The following is a 6,083-nucleotide window of genomic DNA, read 5'->3' on the forward strand; positions in this document are numbered from 1 at the left end:
TGATGACCTCATGATTTTCAGAGGATATTCTTAAGCAAGTAAGACCCAAAAGTGGTTTCCAGTTCCTTCCTCTAAAATACACTCCACAGTATCTGGTATTCAAGGTTCACCTTAGCAATGACTTGAAGGCACATTGCAGCAATAACAATAATAACAACATAAGATATTAGGGTTGTATGTGGAGTGGTGGAAGAAAGTGCTGAGTACAGTTGTCCCTCCATATCTGCAGTCTGATACTTTAGCAGATTTGTTTACAGATTTGATTTAACATGTTCTCTCTTGAAACACCCATCTCTTCCTGCAGTCATATTGGAGGACCTAGAGATTTCTAGAGAGGCCACCTCTCTAAGCATCTCTAGGTCTTCCAATGTAATTCTATGATAAGCTGCCAGTAAAAGGTAACCACGGAGTCTTGCTAGAAGATGCAGAAACTCCTAGAGAAGTGTTCTATCAGGTGAAAAAAATAGCAATTTTCTTTCTCGTACTTTTTTTCACCTTTTCAGGTATGCTGTGTCCCTAACCTCAGTGAATGTTGAGAGATGCCTCCACATAGTTCTTTGCACCGTGCACACAAAATTACAAGCTTGAACATGGAGTAACAGCTGCCCACTGTCTGCCCACAACACTCAGTATCCCTTCACAGACCGGCTTGCTGTCACTTCAGATGCCAATTTTCCTTTCACATAAGTACAAGGAGAATGGAACATTTTCCTTAGGAGAATGCGTCAGAGCGGTGTATGTGGAGCCATAATTAAACCCCAAAACGAAGTGAACTTCAATGGCCCTATTGAGCCCACCCATGATTTTGGTTTTGAGAGTGGGAAAGAGAGGAAACCAGAACTTGAACTAGTTTATTATGCCAGTGGCAACTCAAAAAAGCAAACAAACTAAACTCAAATTAAAGGAGAAGGACCATGGAGGAGGTGATGAAGGTGACAGGGAGATGAAAAGGGGCAAAGGGATGCAAGCCAGAGGTGGGTTCCATCTCACAGAAAACTTCAACAACTTCTTTTTTCCATCATCATCACTACCCTTACTTTCAGAATTGCTTATAATGTCCCAAGAAGAAGAGGAGGAGGAGGAACGGAGAAAGGAGGAGGAGAAGAAGAGGAGGATAGGAGAAGGAAGAAGGAGGAAGGAGAAGAAAGAGAAGAAGAAGAGGAAGAAAGAGGATGGAGGAGAAGAAAGAGAAGAAGAGAAGGAGAGGAGAAGGAAGAAGGAGAAGAAATGGGAGAAGAGAAGGAGGAAAAGAAAAAGGAGAGAAGGATGAAGGGGAAGAAAAAGAAGGAGGACATGAAAGAGAAGAATAGGAGGAGGAGAGGAGAAAGAAGGAAGAGAAGGAGGAGAAGAAGAAAGAGAAGGAGGAGGAGAGGAGGAAGGAAGAGAAGAAAGAGGAGAAAAAGCAAAAGAAGGGGAGGAGGGCGAAGGAGAAGGGGAGGAAAAAGAAGGAGGATATGAAAGAGAAGAACATGAGGAGGGAGGAGGAGGAGGAGGAGGAGAGGAAGAAGGAAGAGAAGTAGGAGAAGGATCGAAAGGAGGAGGAGAAGAGGAAGAAAAGCAAAGGAAGGAAAGGATGAAGGGAAATGGGAGGAAAAAGAAGAAGAGGAGGAGGAGGAATAAAAAGAAAAGGATGAGGTGGAAGAAGTGGGAGAAGCAAAAGAAAGGGGAGGAGGAAAAAAGAAGGAGAGGAAGAGGAGGGAGAGGAAGAAGTGAGAACAGGAAGAAGGAGGAGGAGAAAGAATTAGAAGAGAATGAGCAGGGAAGGAAGGATGGAAGAAGAAGAGAGGAAGGAAGGGGGAAAAAAGAAAAGGGAAGGAAAGATTCTTGAGGGACTTCCCGTCCTAAACTTGCATAACTTCTTCCCAATCCTTTCCACCATCACCATCCTCGTCGCAATAACACTGGGGCTTTCTTTCAGGGAGGCGTACACTTGGTCTACTCTTCCACAGATACCAGGAGAGAAAAAGAAGGGACCAGGCTCCCTTGCTGCATGTCCTGGATGGATTCCCTGCAAGAGATGTCTTTCCACAATCCTCTCTGGCCTGAATCCCCGCAGGATCCTTCCCCCAGCCTCGAGAAACAGAGCGCGATCTTACCCGGGCCGCCTCCTCCTCGCCTGTTTTGGATGCTTTCCTTCCTTCCTCCCTTCCTTCCCTCCTTCCTTCGCGGGATGCTTCCTTCCTTCCTTTCTTCGGGATCACAGCTCCATCCTGCCTGCCTCCTTCTCCGCGAACCCAGCGGCTCTACCCTAAAGGGTCCCCAAAGCACGCAGGGTTTCCCACGGGTGGCCCAAACACACAGCTGCTCCTCTATGGCCCACTTCTCCTGCTTTTCACCCAGGCAAAAAAACCGCACTGGCTCCCGAAGGAGGGAAGGGAGCGCAAGAGGAGGAGGAGGAGGAGGAGGAGGGCGAGGAGTGGAGCCCAGCCCACGGTCCCACGTGGAAGGCGTGGGGCCAGAAGGGAAGGGCCCGGGGCGGAGCCTGGAAGCCAACGGCGTCCCTTGGGGAAAGGAAGGAAGCAGGCGAGGGAGGGGACTGCACCGCTCCACGCGCGTGGCATTCCACGAGAGAGCGAGGCAGGGCGGTGGGAGCGAAGGTGCCCCGCGGAGGGGCTGCTTCCCTTCCCTTCCCTTCGCCACCCACCACAAAGACATTTCGTGGGTCGGGTACCCCACGCATTCTCACGCGTGGAGGAAGAGTCCTTCGGCTGTCGCCTGTTTTCAAGAAGGTACATCTACACCAGCCATGGGAAAACTTCGGCCCTCCGTCTAAGCCTTTTAGACTTGCTAGTAATGGTGGGAGTTGTAGTCCAAAACACCTGGGGGGACGAAGTTTGCCCATGCCTAAGGGATGTCCTTTGACACTACTTTAACTGTTATGGCTCAATGCTATGGCATCTCATCATTCTTGATTCCACAACACTGAGCCACACCATTTAAAGTGGTGTCAAACTTACTCCAACTTTAGTACTGAAATGGTAAGGAATCAGTATTTGGTCAATTGTAGATTCAGTTTGGTTATTTGGGGTGCTGATTCAAAAATTGCATTGGATAGACCACATCAGCTCTATTTCTGATACCAAATCCAAATGAATAGAATAGACTTTATTTATACCCCGCTACCATCTCCCATAGGGACTTGGGGCGGCTAACAAAATAGCACACAGTGGTGCCATACACACCATTTAAGGTGGAATCAGGTGTCAAACAGGGATGTGCTATTGCCCCAACCTTATTCTCCATCTTCATCGCTATGATACTTCACCATGTTGACGGGAAGCTTCCCACCGGAGTGGAAATCATTTATCGGACAGATGGCAAGCTATTCAACCTCAGCAGATGAAAGTCAAAACCAAGGTTACAACAACATCTGTTATAGAACTCCAGTATGCTGATGAAAACGTCGTCTGTGCGCATTCAGAAGAAGATCTACAAGCCACTCTAAACACCTTTGCAGAAGCATATGAGAAGCTCGGCTTGTAATTGAACATCGAGAAAACCAAAGTGCTGTTCCAGCAGTCAACAGCCAATTCCTTTCCAATGCCAGAGATACAGCTTAATGGTGTAACACTAGAAAATGTTGACCATTTCCGCTACCTTGGTAGCCACCTCTCCACCAAAGTCAACATCGACACCGAAATACAATTCCACCTGAGCTCTGCAAGTGCAGCATTTTTCCAAATGAAGCAGAGAGTGCTTGAGGACTGGGACATCCATAGGGATACCAAGGGGCTTGTTTATAAAGCTATTGTCCTCCCAACCCTGCTATATGCCTGCGAAACGTGGACTGTCTACAGACGTCACATGCAACTCCTGGAATGATTCCATCAGCGCTGCCTCCAGAAAAATCCTGCAAATCTCTTGGGAAGACAGGCGGACAAACGTCAGCATGCTGGAAGAAGCAAAGACCACCAGCACTGAAGCGATGGTCCTCCGCCATCAGCTCCGCTGGACCAGCTACGTTGTCTAGAGGCCTGACCACTGTCTCCCAAAGCAGTTGCTATATTCTTGATCTGCATGTTCTGCAGTGAAGGCATGGGTTTCCAGGTGGAAGGCGGTTTCGGTCGGGGTTGGCTTGATGCGCCTTCCTCTTGGCACGTTTCTTTCTTTCACCCTCTATTCGTGCCTCTTCAAATTCTACAGCATTGCTGGTCACAGCTGACCTCCAGCTGGAGCGCTCAAGGGCCAGGGCTTCCCAGTTCTCAGTGTCTATGCCAGAGTTTTAAAGTTTGGATTTGAGCCCATCTTTAAATCTCTTTTCCTGCCCACCAACATTCTGTTTTCCGTTCTTGAGTTTAGAGTAAAGTAACTGCTTTGGGAGATGGTGGTCGGGCATCCAGACAACATGGCCGGTCCAGCGGAGTTGATGGTGGAAGACCATCACTTCAATGCTGGTGGTCTTTGCTCCGTCCAGCACGCAGACATTTGTCCGCCTATCTTCCCAAGAGATTTGCAGGATTTTTGGGAGGCAACGCTGGTGGAATTGTTCTTCTAGTTGCATGTAACGTCTGCAGATAGTCCACGTCTTGCAGGCATATAGCATCCTGGAGTCACCATCTGCTCGCCCACAGAAAACCATATTTAATAAGCCTCAGCACTATAAGAGGGTTTCACAAGACCAGTCGCTCTCGTTGCAAAGGTGTAGTAATGGTCAGTCCGTGGATCATAACTTAGTTCTTGAATTAATAGTATTAATTGATCAATAAGGAGGGGCTGACATTCCCTCACCTTGTTCCAGAGGCCATCAAGAGTCTTAACCACCTACAACGGGAAAAACCAAGAAATGAATCTAGTGCTTACCATAGACAGTCTAGATCTTTGAGGTCTTTGGCCTCCTCTACCCAAGAATGCTGGTACTTCCACAAACTACAATCCCCAGGCTTCCATAGCATTGAGCCCTGGCATTTAACATGGCATAAAACTGTATTCTTTCTACCATATAGATCAAATATGGGCAAACTTTGGCTACCTATGGTAGTTATTTTGGACTTCAACTCCCAGAAATCCCAGCTATCTTACCAGCTGTTAGGAATTATGGGAGTTGAAGTCCAAAACATCTGGAGGGTTGTAGTTTGGCCATGTCTGGTTTAGATGCAGCAGGAGCTTTAAAAATGGTTTTCTGCTGGAAAATTCAAAGCAACTTCTGTGCCTTTAATGGATGGGCAGAGGAGTGGATTTTTTGCAAGTGTTGATGGTCATGCATCAAGGGAGCCTGCCATAAACCCTGAGGAATCCTGCTGTATGTGTGAGTTGCTTGTGGACCTATGGTGACACCATGAATTTCATAGGCCTTTCTTCAGTGGTTCCTGTCATCTCTTCCTCTGAAATAAAGCTCGCAGTGCATTGGCAGTCTCCCAGTTAAGAGCTGACTCCCGCTCTTGCTTAGGTTCCATGATGAGGCATGATCACACGGATGATACAACCATGGTGGGGCTTATCTCTGAAGGGGATGAGTCTGCCTATCAGGTTGAGGTGGATTGGCTGCTCTTGTGACCCAGTAATCTGGGTCTTCTTTCTGTAGTCCAAGGAGCTTATAGTGGACTACAGAAAGAACCGACCAGAAATCCAGCCCTTGGTCATAAATGTGGAGTGGTGGCCAGTTTTATGTTCCTAGGTGTCACTGTTAAGGAGGATCTGATCTGGGACACTCATATGGCAGCATTGTTTAAGAGGGCCCAGCAGATACTTTACTACTTGAGACTTTTAAGGAACCAATAACTGAATGAAAAACTGCTGGTGACTTTCTACTACTATGCTTTAGAGAAGTGGTTCTCAACCTTCCAAATGCCACAGCCCCTTAATACAGTTCCTCATGTTGTGGTGAACTCCAACCATAACATTATTATCATTGCTACTTCATAACTGTAATTTTGCTACTGTTATGAATTGCAATGTAAATATCTGATATGCAGAATGTATTTTCATTCACTGGACCGAATTGGGCACAAGTACCTGATATAACCTACAATCAAAGAGCATTCTGAACTCCACCAATGAACGAACTGAACCAAACTTGGCACACAGAACTTCCATGACCAACAGAAAATACTGGAAGGATTTGTTGGGCATTGACCTTGAGTTTT

The 6,083-nt window shown here is 46.9% G+C and overlaps 1 protein-coding gene across 2 annotated transcripts in view; it reads right to left on the minus strand.

Moving 5' to 3' along the window:
* Positions 1–2,465, minus strand: part of INF2 (inverted formin 2) — a 72,435-nt gene extending 69,970 nt beyond the window's left edge. Inside the window, exon 1 of one of the 2 annotated variants that reach the window (XM_067463016.1) lies at positions 2,097–2,465. The gene's annotated coding sequence lies outside the window, so the exon portion shown is untranslated. The remainder of the gene's footprint in view (positions 1–2,096) is intronic. The other variant, XM_060755091.2, reaches the window with a different exon arrangement.
* Positions 2,466–6,083: the final 3,618 nt, after the last annotated feature.

This window comes from Anolis sagrei, chromosome 1 (genome assembly GCF_037176765.1).
Source record: "Anolis sagrei isolate rAnoSag1 chromosome 1, rAnoSag1.mat, whole genome shotgun sequence".
NCBI lineage: Eukaryota > Metazoa > Chordata > Lepidosauria > Squamata > Dactyloidae > Anolis > Anolis sagrei.